The sequence below is a fragment of the Octopus sinensis genome, linkage group LG1, assembly GCF_006345805.1.
Source record: "Octopus sinensis linkage group LG1, ASM634580v1, whole genome shotgun sequence".
Lineage (NCBI taxonomy): Eukaryota > Metazoa > Mollusca > Cephalopoda > Octopoda > Octopodidae > Octopus > Octopus sinensis.
In genome coordinates, this window is record NC_042997.1 from 178788024 (window position 1) to 178811441 (window position 23418).

Genomic DNA, 23418 nt, shown 5'->3' on the forward strand with positions numbered 1-23418 from the left:
ATGCTCATCAAAATCATGTATATATACATTTCTGCACGCACACACACACAAGCATAAACACATAAACATATATATATACCCTATATGTTACATGTTTTGGACAGAGAGGTGCTCTGCATTCTGAATCGATCCACATTATTGCATGTTGTCTAACCATGTCAAATAAAATGAGTACTAGAAAGGTGCTAACACAGTTTGATTTTCCGTCTTTAGCTGTCGTATTCTGGATCCAACAGTGGGCCACAGATGAGTGAGAGATATGAGTCGGTCTATGTCTGTTGCAACTGCATGAGCACCTAAAGCAATTAACGAAAGCATGTAAAATGTTGGCAAAAAATATTCGGTTACAATTGACATATATACTTACTTATATATGCATACATATATAAGATATATATATATATAAGATATATATATATTATATATATATATATATATAACTTCTATTTCATGGTACTTGCACAGTTGGTGATGTCCTGTACCAATATATGCATGTATGTTATATATATATATATATATATATTATATATATATATATATATATATGTGTGTGTGTGTGTGTGTGTGTGTATTATTTATTATATAATTGAACGCGACGCATCCATTTCCAAGTAAGTTTATCTTCACCTTTTTGATGTCATTCTCTACTCTATACTGTTCTCTTCATCCATGCTGCTCTAATTCCCTTTTTCTCCCCTCTCTCCTTCACCGTTTTCTATCTGTGTCTCTCTCCCGCTTTCTCTTTTTCTCTCTCTCTCTCTCTCTCGCTGCTCACACGTGACCAACGTCCGTGATTCTTTTCCTCATGTGACCATCTATCTTTTCCTGCACGGTCGTTTAAACGAACGGACGTGCTTTTTCTCTCTCTCTTCTATCTTTTCTCTTTTCAAAAAAATGTTTCACATATCGTTCATTATTTTCCTCTCGTTCTGGCCTAACGACTCTCCATGTTTGTTTTCTCTCGGTTTCCTTGTATGTCTTCACTGTCACTTTTTGTTCCCAGCTTTGACCCTCCATAAATCCAAAATTTTATTTTAGAATTTATGGGAGCAACTGCCTTTGAAGACTCATATTGCCGTTGAATGCTCGAATTGAGGAGTAGATAGACAGCCGACAACTGATGAAGGGTCCCTTCTCTGTGCTATCTTGTCTTGCTTTACATTTATTTCTCATTGTTTACGTATTTCATGTTATTTGCATCGTTGGTGACCCCTGTACCCATATATGCCGTATATGCATGCATATATATATACGCCATATATGCATGTATATATATATATTATATATATATATATATATATATATTATATATATATATATATACATGTGTGTGTGTGTGTGTGTATTATATATTACTTACTTTATATATATTTAAACAAATACAACAAATAAATTGTGGCTCACTACAGCTGTTTCAGACGTGTTATTTTTAGTGAAGAAGAGCTGTGTTACATAATGCAAGACAAAAATTTTTATTTTCATCAAGTGAAGACAGATAAGAATTAAACATTTTGTACTTCTGTTTAACAATACAAAAGGCGTCTGAAACACCTGTAGTGAACCACAATCCACCTGCTATCATTTTTTTTATTCTTCACCTAACTGGGAACCTATAATTCGTTAGGATCTCGAGTTTATAGACGGCGGTCCAATAAATGCAATGGGTGTAACCATGTGCGAGTTTCATGACTCGTTCTATATTTAGTTGGTCATTTGTGATCGTACGCAAAACCTTAAATATTGTTTCTACACGATAACGTTATCACCGACCTGAACTTGATACTTTACTACTCAAGGACCTGATTCTCTCGAATCCTGGAAATTATATATATATATATAATATATATATATATATATATATATATATATATATATATATATATATATATATATATATATATATATATATATATTTAAAATGAAATACAAAATGGGACAAGAACGCAAAACATCCGGACAGCTAGGTGATACAAAAAGGGACAACAAAACATCCAGATAGACGATACAAAAAAACACGGATGGGTCATTCGAAGCCTTTTATATTCAGTCAAGAAACGGATCCTCCACTCAATTTCGGCTGATTAATCTTGAGATTTGGTCCAATCTGGCCAGCTTCAAGGAAAAACTAAGCTAAGAGCATTAGATTCCTTGGAAAAAAGCATCGAATGTATAGGAAACAAGGACGGAAAAACGGACGATGTTACACGAATATATATATATATATATATATATATATATATAAAGCCAAAGATTTGTTGCTGTTTCTAATTGGAGTCGATTGGCTCAGACACCTAATCAAAGACGACCAAGCTAAAGATGAATAAGAATATACGAACTACAAAATGTATTGCAAAGATGCTTTACTTTATATTTATATACACTTATAAAGTGTGAAAGTAGATGTGTGTGGCTGCAAGTCAAACACATACCACTCTCCCTCTGCGTGTCTCTCTTTCTTTCTCTCTCACCCACAAACATTCTTGCACATATATGTATGACCATCTATGTAATACACAGATACATGCATATATACATACATGCATACATGCATACATATATATACATTTATACATACATGCATATACATATATATACTTTTATAGATGCTCATTGTTTTATGCAAATACTGAATACAAGATTGAAAGGAATAACTTGATTCCATTGTGGCAGTGCTTTGGTAATTACAGAAAAAAAAAACGCCAATTACATAGCATTTACGAAAAAGACATGCAATTAAAAACAACAGTCGAGACAAGCAAAATTCTAGAATTTCTTTCCATGGGATAACGAGATACGTGCGAAAAGACACTGGCGGCTATCGGAAATACGATCGATGAACGTTGATTTTCATGGCAAATTGTGTAAGAAACTCTTTAAATGATAGAATATTGCACATTTAGATGTTTTGACACGACAAACACATAAAATAGTACACATATATAAGATCTCCCTTAACTGGCGTGCGTACAAGGAACGAAGAGTGTATCACGAAGGTTAGCATTGCTCTTCAGTAACAGAAACCCTCCGATCTCTCTCTCTCAACGACAATAAATTGTCTTCAAATATCAGGTGTGGGTCGCAATGGTATAGCAGATGAAGGCGGTTAGCTGACAGAAACGTTAGCACGCCGGGCGAAATGCGTAGCCGTATTTCGTCTGCCGTCACGTTCTGAGTTCAAATTCCACCGGGGTTGACTTTGCCTTTTATCCTTTCGGGGTCGATAAATTAAGTACCAGTTACGCACTGGGGTCGATATAATCGACTTAATCCGTTTGTCTGTCCTTGTCTGTCCCCTCTGTGTTTAGCCCCTTGTGGGTAGTAAAGAAATAGGTATAGCAGATGAACTTAAGAAGAGGCTACTCTCTCTCTCTCTCTCTCTCTCTCTCTCTCTCACACACACACACACATAAACAAGTTGTTTAAGAGTTCTTGCGTTTGTGGTAGTATTGAATACATTATACAATACATTTTTATTTTCTAATTTTGACCCAAGGCCACTAACTTTGAGAGTAGTGAACACTGGGGTTGCTGCAATCTCCCTCTAATGATATTTATTTTATCGACCACAAATGAATGAAAGGCTAAGTTAATCGTACTCTGATATTGATTGTCCTTCGTAAGGATCCTAATACTGGTAAAGGTAATAATTATTTAAGGGTTTCTAGTTTATGGGGGTTTTGTCACACACATACACATACACACACATACATACCAGACAGCATCCTCAGAAATGCTTCCTGACTTCGAGAGGGTCATCACTGTCATATTCCAAACTGTGGCAGTCAGGCGTGCTCTCTTCTCTCCCTGCCATATCTGTCGTTGCTAGACTGGTACCTACTTTCACACCTGGTTGTTCTGGTACTATACTCTTTTTACTCTTTACTGTTTTACTTGTTTCAGTCATGTGACTGTGGCCATGCTGGAGCACCGCCTTTAGTCGAGCAAATTGACCCCAGGACTTATTCTTTGTAAGCCTAGTACTTATTCTATCGGTCCCGTTTGCCGAACCGCTAAGTTATGGGACGTAAACGCACCAGCATCGGTTGTCAAGCGATGTTGGGTAGGACAATCACACACACACAAACATATACACACGCATACATATATATATATTACGTATATACGATGGGCTTCTTTCAGTTTCCGTCTACCAAATCCACTCATAAGATTTTGGTCGGCCCGAGGATATAGTAGAAGACACTTCCCCAAGGTTCAAGCAGTGGGACTGAACCTGGAACCATGTGGTTCGTAAGCAAGCTACTTACCACACAGCCACTCCTACGCCTATATCTGAACGCTGGTTCTCTTGATTCACTTGATTCTCCCACTTCCGCTTCATCATCCATGAAATTTGATAGTCGGAAAATGAAGCGTCCGTCATACACATTCCTCACCCTTATGCATACTTACATAACCCACCTTCCACATTCGCATACATAAAAACACTCACTTACAGACACCCGTATATTTGCTCACACACACACACATATGCATAGACCCATCCACACATACATACATAGACCTATTTCTTCATTACCCACAAGGGGCTAAACACAGAGAGGACAAACAAGGAATGACAAACGGATTAAGTCGATTATATCGACCCCAGTGCGTAACTGATTCTTATTCAATCGACCCCGAAAGGAAGAAAGGCAAAGTCGACCTTGGCGGAATTTGAAATCCATGTGCGTTTGAGTGTTTGCAAGTATGTATCCGTGGCTGTGTCTTTTCTTTTTTTTTAATTTATTTACGTGCTAAATAATCTCAATGCTTAACCCTTGCCTATTCTGAAAAAGTCGGCTTTCTGGAATTCCCTCACTGAATATATTTCAGTTCAACCTAATCCCCTTGAAGAATGGAAGCACTCCGTCGGTTACAACGATGAGGGTTCCGGTTGATCCGAATCAACGGAACAGCCTGCTCGTGAAATTAACGTGTAAGTGGCTGAGCACTCCACAGACACATGCACCCTTAATGTAGTTCTCGGGGATATTCAGCGTGACACAGAGAGTGACAAGGCCGGCCCCTTGAAATACAGGTACAACAGAAACAGGAAGTAAGAGTGAGAGAAAGTTGTGGTGAAAGAGTACTGCAGGGATCACCACCATCCCCTGCCGGAGCCTCGTGGAGCTTTTTAGGTGTTTTCGCTCAATAAACACTCACAACGCCCGGTCTGGGAATCGAAACCGCGATCCTATGACCGCGAGTCCGCTGCCCTAACCACTGGGCCATTGCACCTCCACTCCCCTCGAAGAGAATGTGTCACCTATGAGAATATTTAAAGAGATGCTTATCAAGGAAATCTCGAACGATGACGAAACGAGTCACCAACTGCCATGTACGTTTTTCAACACGTCCTCCTTTTTTTAACGACATGGCTTAGTAGTGTGTATTTTAAAGTAAACTTGTTTGTTATTTGCTTGTATGATGCCAAATGACTTCGTGGTTACTTTTACGTCGGCTCTACGCGAAACTATATTTTGTATTTGTTATTCCGGCGATGATATTAAGCTGTTGTCCATTTTAAACGTAAATTTTTTTTTCTGGAGGTGAATACATTAGGTTTCAGTATGGTGGTTAAATATCGAAATGGATGCAAAAATAATGTTTGTGTTATGTTTAACACATTGTAAAATTCATGTAATAGTTCAGGCGTAGTTAAGACGAATATATATTCTTCTACAAACGTTTCTCATGTTTGTGCATAAAACTCATTCGCATGTTTTAATGCTCGCACACACGCCTACGCAAATACACATGGACATACATACATGAATAATAATAATAATAATAATAATAATAATAATAATAATAATAATAATAACAATAATAATAATTTATAATGATATATCTACACGCAAGAATTTTATTTTTTTTATAAATATACAGATACGAACATCAAACTGCTTTGATGAATGACTAGTTAGCTTCTTTTCATATTTCAGTCTAAAACTGTTTAGTTTTGAATGCTGATAAATTCTCATCGAAAACATACCCAGATCAACTTGGAAAAACACACGAAGATCAACTTCAATAAAAACATGGTAATTTGAATTTTAAAATGCCAATATATTAAAAGAAAATAAGAGCAATACAATAGAAAAGTAGTCTGTTGTTCTTCGTTTCGTTAACACAACTATCTACGCCAGACGACTTATCTGCTATAAAATCTTATTTTGTATACATAATATAATGATGTTTAGAGACAGTTAATTGTAGGGCGAATAACTGTGTAGTTGGTTTGTTTTTCATTTGATCTTAGCAAATATGGCAAGAAAATTAAAATATTCTTTATCACACTGATAAACAGAGATATAAAGAAGCGTACAGAAACGCTCCCAGTACAAAAGCACGCACATATCCCTCGTTACAAATCGGATATTGCATATTATACACAGCGTACATTCAACTACAAAACACGCATTATGGCACATTCAGAGATAGGCACACACAGAGACATGCATATACATGTGTGTACACGCTTATACACAACCTACTTGTTATACAAAAGCACCACAGTTATATCCCATGTGAGATGGAAATGTGCATAAGCAACATAATGCATGCACGCATATATCAATACTTGATATATCATAATGTATTGGCAGATGTTGGCATATATAAAATATACACAGGATGGCTGTAGTCTAATATATGGACGTGTATATATATATATATATATATTTTTTGTACTTGTTTCAGTCATTTGACTGCGGCCATGCTGGAGCACCGCCTTTTAGAGTGGTGAAAGAGTACAGCAGGGATCACCACCATCCCCTGCCGGAGCCTCGTGGAGCTTTTAGGTGTTTTCGCTCAATAAACACACACAACGCCCGGTCTGGGAATCGAAACCGCGATCCTCCGACCGCAAATCCGCTGCCCTAACCACTGGGCCATTGCGCCTCCACATATGTATGCAAGGCAGTGTATAATATGTCTGAGGCTATCGTGTGGTGTGTGTGTCTGTGAAATTCTGTTCATAGCAGAGGCGGGAGTCCGGGTGACGCCTGTGCAAAGACAGTCCGAATGACCGATGGAGCGGAAGTGCTGCAAAACCGGGTGTCGTACATACGTACATACATACATACATACATACATACTTACATACACACACACACTCACACACACGTATTAATTAATGAATCACAAACGAAAAGAAGGAACTTAGTAATATTCATTAGCATACACCTGTTTCTGTTATAAGAAGCAAATTCATTAAGAACTGAGGTTTTGGTCGTCAAGAACCAGTAGTATGTTGCGCAATTATTAAACTTTGACCTCACTGCTCCTTATTGTAGAAACAGGTGTAACTAATGAATGCCATTATGTAGCTCCAGTTCTTTTATTAATTAATTGCTAATACGCTTTATATATTTCTGACGCTGTACTCAAAATCATGTATATACTGAGTTCTAACAACTGGCTATTAGTGTCGCCTCAGTGAAGCCATTACATATATATGTACATGAGACTACTTCACCCAGTTATTATCTTATAGTGTATAAAATAATATTATTCAAAGTATTGCCGGAAGAACATCTTTATTGTCTTCGAATGAAAAAGCATCAAGGAATCAGCTTCTTGAAATTATGAAGCCTACTTGTAGATTGGTTAGAAAGAGAAAGTTAAGTATATACATAACATACTTGATTTTTGAGACAAATACAGATATCGGAGGTTATCAGATAACTAGTGTAACTCACCTTTCAATAGACAAATTTCCAATTCAATAACAAAACATTCTTAAAGTTACTGAGTAAACACTTCACTAAACAACATGAATACTGCAAACTGTAAATAGATATCCAATAAAAATATCATACCCCACTACAGACAATTTTGCACAGACAAGAACTCTTCAAATGTAGGTGGATTAAGAAATAATCTCTAAAGCAATGAGGCCATAGTAATTGCAGCTAAACTATCAACAACATGTATTTTGTCAAAGGCTAATTCCTAATCTAAGAACTGTACAACAAGAACTGTGAACACTGACTCCTGTTCTTTATAGTACATACTTTTGTCTACCAACAGTTATATGTTATTTTCGCTACACATTTTCACACAATGTTTTTACTTATGTGGTTAAATTTATATTTATATATTTTCATGAATTTATATGAGCATACATATTCTTTTATTCTTTTATACGTTTCAGCCCAACGGAAGTGGCCATGCTGGGGCACCGCCACGGTTATCACCTTATCAATGGCTATTATTTTCCGATGGATTTTGAGGAAGGAGAGAGTTCAATATTGCTGCCTCTTTTGGATTTCTTGTTGTTAGTACCGCTGGAGGTGGTAGTAGCATCGGTAATGTAGCCTCTGCGTGTGTTGCCCATAATGTACCTGTTAATATTGCTACTAATGCTGCCGATGTAGTCGCTGATGTTGATGTTGCTACCGTTGTTGCTGGTGCTGTCATCAACGATGCTGTTGGTGTTGTTGAAGGTAGGACGGCCTGAAGTCGATAGCCAGTAGCAAAGGGAGATAATCTCTTTATTTACATTTTCATTTGTAGCGAGACTTTTCCCCTCTATATTTTAAAGAGGTCTTAGGTCACGATACGCCATAAATTAAACGCTTTATGGACGGGAAACCCAGAGTAACACCATAAACCGGCCTTCACCATACACACATACACAAAACCGTATACACACACACTCACTTGTATACTTTAATAAAGTTAATGATTTACAGATATATTGACACCTATGTGGCGAGACGTTGCTTATAAAATAATTGCTTGTATTAATAATTAATTGCTTGTAATAATTGTTTTTACACACATGACTAGCAATTTCAGTAGAATATATATATATATATATATATAATATATATATATATATATATATACTTATATATATAATATATTATATTATATAGAACTGACTAAGTCTGCTGGCAGTAAATATTTTTCTTCTTTTACACCTCATTCGTTGAGTTTTACGACTATTATTTATGCTTGTGTGTTCTTTATTAGTTTTTCTAATTTGAATGCATCTATCTATCTATCTATCTATCTATCTATCTATCTATCTATCTATCTAACTATCTTCTATCTATCTATCTATCTATCTATCTATCTATCTAGCTCTCTCTCTTCTGTCTGTCTGTCTGTGTAATGTATCTCACCTAGCTATCTATCTATCAATTAACGTGTAAGTGGCCGAGCTAGTAGCGCGTTAATTGAGGAATAATTGTTCGAATCTAAATACCTTTAAACATTTTGTCCGACGTTCTGACGATTCCGGCAATCCTTCGCCCATATAATCCTTCGCTCGTGAGAGGGCGAAAGACTTGAGGTGATACGACCGCAACTTTATCGCCTTCTTTCTCTAGAAAAGATCGAAAAATACAGACTACCAAAAGACGAAATCGCAAGAATGTGGACTATGAGGAGAGTGTCTGTCATTCCAGTAGTTATAGGAGTACACGCAGCACCAACAATCAAGTTCGCGAAATATGTCAGAGAAATCGGAATTGACATGAGAACAGAGCAAGCCCCCAAAACTGCGCTGATGGGGACAGCTAGGAGTTTGATATCGATGCTTTGATGCTGAATGTCTCCCACGTTAATTAACAACCCGGTATAAAAGCTTATAATGTGCAAAGAGGCCCTGTGAGATCTCTAACAGTAGGATGCTGTCCGCTCTCACAGAATCTACCAGAGTAAACAAGATTGAGCACTCTGAAAAGTAAAACAACAACAATAACAATAATAATAATAATAATAATAATAATAATAATAATAATAATAATAATAATAATGATAATAATAATAATAATAATAATAATAATAATGATAGTAATAATAATAATAATAATAATAATAATAATAATAATCACACTCAGTTGTAACTTCAGTTAATTCTATATATTATATCATGGCTGTTAATTAGTAGTAAATTGATATTATATAACATTGATGGATGTCCTCATAGCTCGAAAGGTAATTATAAATACTATTATTTGATACCACTTATCTGTCTTTTAAATTTCAAGTCTATATTCGCATGGTCGAAATCTTTTGAATATAAGGTTTTTACAATCAAACGAGACGTAATTTGAGATTAACGACGTTTCAGACACTCCAAGCGCTCACACTAATCTCTGATGTGTCGACCATGATATACAAATTGATGTTCTTTTCGTTTGGCTGCTGATCAAAGTATTATATGGGTATAAAATTTTATGCGCATGTTAACTTCTAGAAAGGTAGTAGTTTTGCGTTCCAAAATACACATACACACACATGCACAGACAAACATACACACACAAACACAAACACAAATATACACATGTCTCTCTCTCTCTCTCTCTCTCACTCTCTCTCTCTCTCTCTCTATATATATATATATATATACATATATATATATATAAAATAATAGTTACATTTACTCAATAGTCAAGATAAAACTCTGAGTTTCAGATGCCGAAGTGGAAATCCACAACACCATCTCTTCGGTTATCTGGCCATCTTGACTATTGAGTTAATGTAACATATTATTTTATAGATAAATTTCCTCTATTTACATAATATTGAGGTATCTTTCTTTCTTTTGTTATCTTACCGTTTTTGCCAATATATATATATATATATATATATATATATATCTTACTTGGAAGAAGACGACGCGTGCGTTCAATGATATAATAACAATTTAATAAATAAAACATATGCATACATACATATATGTACATACCTACATCTATATGTATATATACATGCATATATGGGTACAGGACACCACAAATAAACGTAGAACACAACGAGAAACGAAAGCATAAAAACAAAACAAGGAAACGGACTTTTTTTAACAACGAAAAATCAGAGTACAAGACATACAACACAAGGAACCTTCCCCTTCTTCAGCTGCCCCTGTTTCAACTCATTGCGTGTTACGTTTGTGGTGTCCTGTACCCATATATGCATGTATATATATATATAGATGTAGGTATGTACATATATGTATGTATGCATATGTTTTATTTATTAAATTGTTTTATATATATATATATATATTTATTTATTTATTATATGCATGTACGTTTGTACGTGTCTGATAGTGTGTATACCTACGTGTGTTTATGTATAGTTCGTACATACACTCACACGATCAGACGCGCGCGCAGACACACAGACATACACGCGTACAGACATACACATACACACATATACAAAGTCTATTGCCGTCTAAAAATGTCTTATTATAATAGTGAACACATTTAACAAAGTGCTTTTCCTCGCTAGATCACCGATCAGTCCTGTATCTTATCTCTTATAAAGTACAATTTATACTGTGCTGTCACAATAATCGTTCACACCGCCTCCATTTCCAGATTACTATGTTGGTTGCAAATAATGTAGAATATCTATAATACCGTAAAACGCTTTCAAATTGTCTTGTAACTATTCGTAACCCCACTTCTACTTTACTTTTCATTATTTTCTCAGCCACTCTCTCTCTCATATCCATTGATTCTTTCTCTCCGAAGTTGTTGTTTTTTTTCACCCCATTCTCTCTGTTATCCGTTTCACATTTTCCCCTACGGCTATTTATATAATCCCTTCCGAACGTAAGTCTTTATCTTCAACTTGGTGCGGTAGAATATACAAATGAAAGATATGACCAAATAAGCAAGCAGGATTTTCGTCAATAAGAAATTTCTGTGTAGTGTATACAGAACAGTATATTCCACTCACGTTTATTACCCTGACCCTTTTTCCCTAAGCCGATAGAAAAGTTTGTCTGAAAGTTAGTACAATCTCTCTCTCTCTCTCTCTCTCTCACTCGCTTTCATTTTCTCTTTCCTTTTAACCTGCCTGCTCTCAATCTCTTCTACTTTTTACAGTGATATAAATACACACGGCAAGAAATACTTCTAGTTCTGTATTGGGTACGTTGTACTGAATAATGAGCAGAGTGTTTGGCATAATAGTCAATATACATCGTTATCATTGATGGATACATCGTGTCATGAAAGAATAAAGTAAATAGTTACTTTCATTTCAAACTTTGGAGCGTTTGAAATGTATTGCATGATGATATATATATATATATAATATATATGTTTGAGTTGCATAATAGTGGTTATATATATATATATATATATATATATATACATACATACATACATACACACACACACACACACATATATATGTGTGTGTGTGTTCGTGTATATATTGCTTTTCTTGTTTCAGTGAATATCCGGTGGCCACGCTAGGGCACCGCCTTGAAGGGTTAGTGAATAAAATCGTTGATACTGCTTATTCCAAGTATGCTAATTGTTCGTCTTCTTATAATAATTACCCAACCTTTTAGGCTCTTCTCACAGCTATCCTGCTTTCAAAAATTATACAGGTATTTAAAAAAAATTAATTCAATAAATAATGTTTTTACATTACGTATATACATTAATAAAATAAATTGTTGGTTTCCATACAGCGAATTAAAACTTAAAAGAGAAAGTGAGAGACTTTGCAAATGAAAATGGAATACTCCGCAGTGAATGTAATGAATATCTAAATCTGAGAAAAATTGAACGCAGTGGACACGACAAACTGGAGTTTAGAAAATTCAATAAACGTTAGGAATCGAAATTATAGGACATTTCTTAGAACATGGATTTATAAAAATATTTCCAGACGGTCAACTCTTTAATAATTGCTTTCTTTTAGAACTTTTAGTAATTGTTACATTACCTAATTAATAAGTAGCTCTCTCCAATATAGTATAGATAAGTGACAACATAATTCATCAGATTGCTGTCTGCTCTCTCAATCCTTCTTCCTCTCTCTTACTCTATCTCCTCCCTTCTAACAAACTAAAGCGTAAAGTGTGAACGAACAGGTCAAAGAATAATATAGATTTAGTTCAATGAAAAAAAATATAATTTTCACTGTCAACATACCACCACCATCATCATTGTCACTATAGTTTTCAGTAACAAAACTCATTTCATTTCAGTCCACCAGTTTTATTTTTCTTGCTGTCACTGTATCTCTATGCTCTCTGTCTCACTTCCTTTCTCTCTCTCTCTCTTAATATAACTGCCTCCCCTCTCATATCTGCTTTTCTCTCTTTTTCTCTCTTTATCTGCCTTTCTTTTACCTCGCTACCAGTATATCACCCACTGCTAAATGCTGTATGCTAAACATCTCTTTCTCCCGACTCTCTTTTCTCTTACCGTCTTTTTCTCCCGCTCTTCGTCTCTTCCTTCAACTAACCACGTGACGCATTTGGCCTTATACATCTTTCTCTACTTCTCCCTCACTTCTTTCTTCCCTACTCACACTCCTACTCCTCCCTCACTTTTACTCCACCTCTCATTCACTCCGCCTCTCACACTAACAAAATATAACGGGTGAACGAACAAGTAGATTATTATATAGATTGGCCAGATAGGTATGAAAAGGATATATGTGGTAGCAACCACTCACCATTATCAGCAGTGATAACACCAACGCTGTAATATTGAAAAAAATAAAAAAATAAAATGATGTTTCAGTTTAACTCTTGGAGAAGAAACAAAAACAAGTCGATGTGTGTACTTACAACCATTCATTATTGCTGCTATATTCCTCAGAGTCACTTGAGTATATGACGCTGATATGATTGATACTTAATTGATCTGGTTTTGATTTTGGGTTCGAGCTATTTCCACTGCATGTTACAGGAATATTCTGATTTACTTTCTCCCCACTTCTCTCCTGTTGCGATCATACATGTACACACATATTCCCGTGTATATTTGTTCGATCAGTGGATCACATGTACTTATTCATTGGATTAGCTTGTAAGTGGCTGAGTATTTCTTATACACATGTACAGTTGAGGTCATTCGACGGCAGAATTTACTCGAGCAAATCGACCCCAGGACTTATTCTTTGTAAGCCTAGTACTTATTCTATCGGTCGCTTTTGCCGAACCGCTACGGGGACGTAAACACACCAGCATCGGTCGTCAAGCGATGTTGGGGGGACAAACGCAGACAGACACAAACACACACACACGCACATGCATGCATATACGACGGGCTTCTTTCAGTTTTCGTCCACCAAATCCACTCACAAGAATTTGGTTGGCCCGAGGCTATAGTAGAAGACACTTGCCACGCTGTGGGACTGAAACCGGGACCACGTGGTTTGTAAGCAGGCTCCTTACCACACACCCACTTCTATGTTTGTGGTGTGTGTGTGTGTGTGTGTGTGTGTGTGTGTGTGTGTGTGTATGTGTGTTTATGTCTGTGTTTGTCCCTCATCACCGCTTGATAACAAAGGTTGGTATGTCTACGTCCCGTAACTTAGCAGTTCAGCAAAAGAGATTGATAGAGTAAATACTAGGCCTTAAAGAATAAGCCCCAGTCAAATATATAGGAAAATTTTATATATATATAGGAAATACTTTCAGCGTGTACTTGTACCTCCACAACATTCACTGAGCTAGGTTCCTCGAAAAATGTTTGCACTCAACCGATTTTTATCCCTTATGAAGAAACTCTTGTATAAGTACAGAAGTGTTTCAGACCTATGCGTTTTTTGTACAGAAAGTCATTCCAAGGGGATTTCAGATGAAATTAAGATTAAAAATAAATAGCGCAAGGAAAAGAATCTGATGAATATGACTTTCAGGAATTACCATAAAGTTATGCTGTGCAAGTAAACTATCAATTTACAGCTATCAATGTCTTTGCTAGTTATTCAACATAGATGTAGCAAGGAATAAACGATATTATTCAATAGGCAGCAAAAATCATCTTATGGGAAGAAAAAGTTCACGAGAAACAAAATGGATTTCATCAACAACAATAGAAATTGCAGAAGAACGGCGACTAGCAAAAGCAATGGAAAATATTAAGAAAAACAGGAGACTGAATAGGGATATCGTAGATGGATGAATAAATAAACGTATAAAGAAGCTAAAGACCGTTATTTAAAGAAGGGATGTTGAATAGCAGGAGAAAAACAACAGAGACAAAAGACTAGAAATTCCTTAAAAAAAGAAGTGTTGAATAGTATTTCTTTCCCCCAGAATCTAACTTCTAAAGGATGAAAATGGTCAAAATATAAGTAAAGGAGATACTATCAAAATATGAGGGAAAGAATACACAGAAGTGTGGTACAAAAGAGATGAAGAAAGCTTGGGTGAATGTAAAAGAATTAATTTGGTGGAGGACGAACCAAACAATAGAAGCAGAGGTTGGGCAATTTTCTGAAGTAGCAAAAGAAAACGCACCAGGTTCAGATGATATCGTTATTGAACTGTTGAAAACAGATGATGAAGATGCCATGAAATTAATTACAAAACTTTGTCAAAACATTCCGAACACAAAACAATAGCCGAAAGACCAGCAGAAGTCAGTATGTATCCCCATTCCAAAGAAAGGTGATAATTGTCTTTATATGCCTGCGAGCAAAAGTGTTTTGAAAATTATTCAAAGCCGGTTTCAACAAAATTCGGAAGAGGAATTAGCTGCAGAAAAAGCTGGTATCAGAAAAAGAAAGATACGGTGATGGAGTAGGGATTAAATAAGAGATCAAAAGAACAAAGAATGGGTTCTTAAAAATCAATGATATATCCAGTAATGAATTATGGATTCAATGCTGGAAAATTAACAAACAAGATAAAAGGAGAACTGATGTATGCGAAATGTGACGAGGAAGAAGAATACTAAGAAATATCGTGAACAAAAAGAAAGCAGACAGTTGGATACCATAACAAGAGAAACTTGGAAATAATTTGGAAGTGTTGTTCATCAAAAAAAGATTAAAATTCTTTCGGCATATTATGGAGAGCGATGGTATGGCAAATGTATTGTGTTGGAAAAAGCTGAAGGTTTGCAAAGCAGTAGTGGTGGTGGGAGACTGCATATGAGTAGATGGCGTGAAAGAGGAGGGTGTGGCTCGCATCCATGAATCAGCGCCACATCTGGACGGACGGGAGTAATAATAATAAGCGAGGATAGCAGATTCATGAGGTAGTGAGAAGTGACTTTAGGTCTTAACGACACGTGAAATGAGAGATTGCAGAGTACAAAGTAGATCGTATTAAATGGGTGTATATATATATATATATATATATATATATATTATATATATATATATATATATATATGAGTGTGTGTTGTGTGTGTAACATATGCTATAATTATAAAGAGGGCAAATTTTAGCCTTTTCTCCGCAGACTGAAAAAACTACGAACAACCGATTTTGGGTTATATATATATATATGGAAGCACTCCGTCGGTTACGACGACGAGGGTTCCGGTTGATCCGAATCACTTCTGTGAAATTAACGTGTAAGTGGCTGAGCACTCCACAGACACGTGCACCCTTAACGTAGTTCTCGGGGATATTCAGCGTGACAAGGCCGGCCCTTTGAAATACAGTTACAACAGAAACAGGAAGTAAGAGTGAGAGAAAGTTGTGGTGAAAGAGTACAGCAGGGATCACCACCATCCTCTGCCGGAGCCTCGTGGAGCTTTAGGTGTTTTCGCTCAATAAACACTCACAACGCCCGGTCTGGGAATCGAAACCGCGATCCTATGACCGCGAGTCCGCTGCCCTAACCACTGGGTCATTGCGCCTCCGCTATACATATATATATATATATATATATATATATATATATATATATATATATATATATATATATATATATATATATATATATATATATATATATATATTATATGATTAAATAAATGCGCACTTTTAAAGCCTAGCCACGCTCATGGGTCCGGTTTTCCGGTTTCAATGGTATATGTGTTCCCCTGCTGGACGGGACGCCAGTCCATCGCAGTTATGCTCATTTCTGCCAGCTGAGTGAACTGGAGGAGTGAAGTGAAGTGTTTTGCTGAAGAACACAACGCATCGCCCGGTTCAGGAATCGAAACCACAATCTTACGATCATGATGCTGACACCCTAACCACTAAGCTACGTGCACACACACACACACACACCACACACATACATATATATATATTGTGGTATTCGTTTCATCTCCCTCTCGTCTCTGAGTCAAAATAAGATCGAGATCAGTTTCGCCTGTCAAGCTATCGAGGTGAATAAGTGATTAGGTGTCAACTGATGTCACCTCTTCCTCTTCTCCTCTCTATCCTTGTCTGTGTGTCTGTCACACTCACACGCTCTCTCTCTCCATCACCCTCTCTCTCCCTCCTCCCCTCTTTCTTCATCCCCATCTTCCTCTCTTTCTCTATTTCAAACGAAATCAGTCTTGATGAGACTCGAAGGGGGATGGGTTTCTCCCAGGTTTTAAAAATATATCCCAAATATTCTGCGTGTCATAAGGACTCTATTCGGAGTTAAGTTTCCTGCTACAGATACACACATACACGCACATAGCTGTACTTGTTAACATTATATATAAACATATATATCTGTGTGTGGTGTGTGAATGTGGTGTGTGTTGTGTGTGTGTGTGCGTGTGTATGTGTGTGTATGTGTGTGTGTGTGTGTGTGTGTGTATGTGTGTGTGTGTGTGTGAGTATATGTGTGCGTGCACCTAGTAACGTATCTGTATCTGAAATAAACAAGCAGACTAATGATATTAAGTGATGGACACACGTTTTAAGACAAACCCACTATGTCTATATTCCGAGATGCTGAATACAATTGTTACCGTTATAACAGAATATGTATGTATGCATATGTATCTGTCTGTCTGTCTGTCTATGTCTCTCTCTCTTTATGTATATGTAAATATATATATATATAAACGTATCTACTGAAAGCAGTTGTTTGCTTCTGATCTCTGTTCAAGTATTCATATGACGCATTTAAGAACAGTAACTACAAATGCTTCAATGCATCATATGCTCTGTAGATAAGCATCATGTGCTACGTAGATAAGCATGATACGTACATACTTGTCTACGTAGTGTAAATATTACATTTTTTACATATGTAGGTGTGTAAGCATGCAAGTATTAATATATGTATAAACACATATTCAAGCACAATAAATGTTCCAACCTATTTGATATCGTTTCTATATCACAAAAAAAAAAAAAATATATACATTACGGAACATTAATGATTGAATTCTTTTTGTATAGTTCTAAAGATTTAAGGAATACTGATCTCTGTAGACATCTCTAGTGTCTTGATTGACTTAGTATCCAATGGGAGCAATGTGCCTAGAGCATCACTCGATGTTGTTCTGTGTGAAATGGCTGTTTTCAAGAAGTGGTTTCTACTAATGGTGAGATTTTTTCCCACTGAGAGGTGACCGTACAGAGGAATTTTCCAGAATGCGGTCAATCTTTGAACTATTATTCTCATTCTCTATCCGTCTATCTGTTTGTCTCCCTCCCTCTCTCCACTCTATCGATCTATCTATCTATATATCACTGTATGTATGTATCACATGTTCATAGACTCAGGAAATGATAAATACGTGCACGCCTACATATTCAAATATAAGAGAAGATTGTTCAAAGACAATATACCTATATCATAAACACAGATGTGTATAATGATTAGCTAATCTACTTATGTATCTAACTAAATTCACCCACTTTCATTCTCTGTATACATGCTTATGGCTACACACATAAAAACATGTATCCACATGAATACATACGTGTGTACACACACACACACACACACACACACACACACACACACATATTGAAAGACCGTTAACAGCGCCAATCTAACTTAGCCTAATACAATTTCTAACACGGAGCGGAAACCGAACTCACAACTATGTAATCAAGAACCCAGTTACTTATCAACAGGTCACACACTTTTCTCATATATATATATATTAGTGATATGTGTCTTTGGCCAGGTAATTTTCTCTTTGCCTTGCCCCGGGTCACTCAAGTGATACAAATTATATTAGGCTACGTTATATATATATATATATATATATATATATACACATACATGCATGTATGATACATATATACATACATATATATATGCATATACAATCACATATATATGCATACATATCCATATATCATATATTATATTATATTATTTCATATTATATTTTGTGCGCACACATATATGTATCGACACACCCACTGACGCATATACACATACTCATAAATGCTTATATGTTATAAGTATATATGCACGTGCGTAATTAAAACGACATTAGGATATTCTCATGTTCGATAGCCAGTTGTATGCCATCTATTTCAAACAGAGAGATTTATAATCTATGGTAGGCGGAATCCTTATTATTTTAGATCACAGTATAAAGAACTTAATTATAATAAAGTTGTGTACGTAATTAGTGCTGCCTGTGTTGAATCGACTGATGAAGCCAAAGGAAAATATGCTATGGCACCAGACGTTGTCATGATATAACTGATGATGATGATGATGATGATGATGACGATAACGAGGAGACAGGAGGATGAGGAGAAGGAGGAGATGGAATGTTAATGGTAATGACAGTGGTCGTGATGATGATTTTGATATTGATAATGATAATAATAAGATAACGATATAACAGAATGAAATAGAATAGAAATAACCTTTCAATTTAATACTACAGATCACATATTCAAAGCCATAGCCATCCGTTAATATAATTATTATTTAAAAATTTTTTATCATTAATGATAAAACCTACACATCTCATATTCAACAGTATAATAACCATCCAACCTATTCTTAGATATAATAACCCAACTCATGCAACACAGGTGCTACACATGCGCATTCATAATTACCAACCAATGAAACACTACATTTCGCATTGCACATAGTCTACACAACAAACGAATGAGACACGGAAATAACACTAAAAACAAATCGGTAGTAAAGAAGCTCTAGGAAGAATTGAACAGAAGTTCTTCAGAGATTGCTCAGAGCAGATAGGCTTACTGCTCAGTATAAGGCATCCTTTTTCCAATCTAATTAGAGGAAAACTGGGGCAAGATATGACGGTCAAGCAGTAATGAATAATGAGAGCGATGTATGAGTGATGTCCATCAGTTCCGAGATAGCTTCATCTCTGCCTATTTCTAAACGGTACTGGCTACCCTGCTCGGAACCTCGTTTTAGTTTCTATACACCTTTAGTTAAGCTTCCCATATTCTCACATCTCGTTAAATTTATTATCATCTTTGAGGCTTTGATAAATTATAAATCAAGTTGTAGATTTAAGCTAAAAAATAATCTGTTCTTCATTAAATGCAAGAATGTGTGAGAAAATTTCTAGGACATTTACAATATGACTCAATGAATCCTCTTTTCAGATCAGAGCAAATTAAGTTGCTTGACGTAGGGACATACATCAACATCTACCGTGTGATACGAACCCTTAATCATTTTTTAATTTTTATATTTGTCTTATTTGATAATTCATTAGCTTACGTGGTTATAGGAACTGGATAAGTAATATAGCTACTGTCTATTTGTTGGAGTGTTTATGCAGGAATATGTGAAGCTATATCTATCTCTTCAGTACGTATATACTCCACAGAAATTTGGCAGCCGGGCATCTCAGAATCTCTTCTCAATCAGCTGCCACAATCCGTGCTGTGGCGGTACATAACATTATAAAAGAAGGCAGTTGCAATGAATTATAATTTAGACCTATCACTACATTAGACTCGAGACCATATTAATGATACATTTGTGTTACGGAAGTAAATACACATCAAAAGGGTTATAGGAATACATTGAATAGAAAAATGTAGTTCACCTCAATGATATTATACTAAAAAAAAATAAGAAAAAGGAATTAAGCTAGTAAAATATGCCAGACTCTTTTCATCTTTAATAAATCGATATATATTCTAGAGAAAAATGAAGATAAACAAAACCACGAATATTCTGGCATTTCAATTATTATCATCATTATCTTCGGTTTTTTCTCTATTTCTTCTAATTTGTATGGCTTATTCAGTCAGCAGAATGGAACAATGTGCAACAAACTATCTAATCTAAGACATAATAGTTATATGTAAGAGATACATCCGAATATTACTTTTCATCTCTCTCTCTTTCTTCCTCCTTTTTCTCTCTCTTTAGCCCTATATATTTTTTTTATATCTCTTTCTTTTTTCTCACCCATCTCTTCCTCCCCGTTCATTCTTTTATTCCTCCTTTCACTTCTATTTCCTAAAACATGGCTTTAACCTTCAAATATCGACCGCATTATCAAAATCTTAGTGGCTATTAACATTTTACTCAATGGATATCGAATAGAGATGAAGGGTTTCTTATTGTTTCATATTGGATTTTAATTGTTGAAATATGAGCAGTTCATTCTTCAATGAATACACAGACATACTCACACAAACACACTAATATATATATAAATATATGCACACACACACACACACACACACACACAATACCACCCTATCTACCTATCTATTTATCCATGTATATATATGTGTGTCTGTATGTATAAACACACTTGCTACAATATGACTTTTCAGTGTATATGCAAAATACACCGGTACCACAAAACAACAGAGTTTGGATGTATGACTATATAGCAACAAATATGTATGAATGCATGTATATGTGTGTACGTGTATATGTGTGCGCATGTTTATGTAAGGACATAGAAAAGAAAAAGGAGAGAGAATCAGAGAGTTGCCTCCAGTATATTTTTGTGTTAATAAATAGCGAGAGCTATTTTTATTAGAATGGCTGTTATATATATATATATATATATATATATATATATGCATTAATATGTAACGATTCACAAGCATCTGTTTAGACTCGCAGACTCACATGTGTGGATATCGTCTTTCTATATGTATGTCTCTACGCGCGGGTATATCGAACATTTGTGCACGTACACACACACCATGCATCTTAAACTTCTATCTATAAATAAAGATACACGACTAACAATACTCCAAAAAACCCTTTGTATTTCCTATTTATTTTTGTCTATTATTTATCAAATAAAATGTAATTAATTTTAGTTTTAGATTTCTCATTAAAAAAAGCGATTTCAGCACAAAATCCAAGGTTGCACATTATAATCTAGTTCTAATACTCTGTTACCGAAACACATATATGTATTCAAATATTTAAGGAACACATTGGTAGTTATAATAGTTTTTGTTGTTGCTTAAACTTTGGCAGCCTTGATCAGGAGAACTATTATCAAAGACATTTCAGCTATAAATAAACCGTCTTTGTGCATATCTAGTTCTATACTATCGTACGAGATCTTTTTCTAAAGATGGTAGTATCTGATATAAGGAAGTTCGCTATCAGGTGTAATGACCATATGCCTCAGTGATTAAACGTTTGAAGGATACAGAAAATTCTTCCTTATCTTTTATATGAATCAGGCAAAATTACACACAGCATGATTTTGTTGTTCAAGTTCAAACATTAGGATATGTTTTCTGAATCCCTAATATTCTTTTAAAATCCGCGAGTTATATGGATATTCCTCCTGCTCGTTGGTGCATCGAGGTGCCCTGTCAATGTCTGAGAACCAACATGCAAGAGTATAACGTACTCACTCTTTTTTGTTGTAGTTCCCAAGACACGTTACTGCTTATTGTAGTTTTTAAAGATCTTAGAGAAGTTGACAAATTGATGCCAACCCTAGAAGTACTAGCAAGAAACAAAGTGAAGGGCAATATCTCATATAATACAGTCAAAGCTTAAGTATTATTACCTCAATAACTATTTAAAATCATACTTTATAATTACAGTCATCAGCAAGTACATTATACCATGTAGTTTATCTGTCAGACATTTGCAGTAACCGAAACGTATCGTTTGAAACGAAATGCTTAACGGAGTGAATATCTATGTCTGGTACCAGAGAATTCAGTTCCCCTAGACCAGCACTACAGGGAACGTCCAGCTTAGACAGTTTGTTGAATGGATCAAGAGCAGTAACTTATAATATATAATATACAATACTTCAGCTGGTACTCGGTGCAGTAGAGTTTGAGAAGCACAGCTCTATATTATCACTCGATCAGCTATAAATAACGCTCAGATCGCACTGCAGTTACATCTTACCGCTTTAAAATGAACACACTGGAAAATATTGTTTTAAGAGACACCCACATACAATAAAAAGACAGACAGGATTGTCACAAAGGGAATCCCTTTGATGAGAGATATGCCCTATAGTAGCTAATATTAGCTGAAACAACAAAAACAACAGCAACAACAGCATCAGCAGCAGTAATCTAAATCAGATGAATATCTATTCATATATAGTAGACATTTAATAATCACCGACTCTAAAAATACTTCCATTTTACACACAAAATGTCTTTGCATCAGATTATGAAAGAACTTACGCTCCTCATAACGCTGCTGCCATTAACAGGATGTGTGGTATAGAAAATAAAATGTAATTTACTGCAAGTGAAAAATATGACCCACGGTTTCTGGTTCAGATCCTTTATTCAGGTAGAGAAGGCAGAGAA

The 23418-nt window shown here is 35.6% G+C and overlaps 1 protein-coding gene across 3 annotated transcripts in view; it reads right to left on the reverse strand.

Annotated features, from left to right (window-relative positions):
- LOC115229990 (acetylcholine receptor subunit alpha-type acr-16-like) overlaps positions 1 to 23418 on the reverse strand; it is a 918018-nt gene that overhangs the window by 178492 nt on the left and 716108 nt on the right. The window lies entirely within an intron of this gene.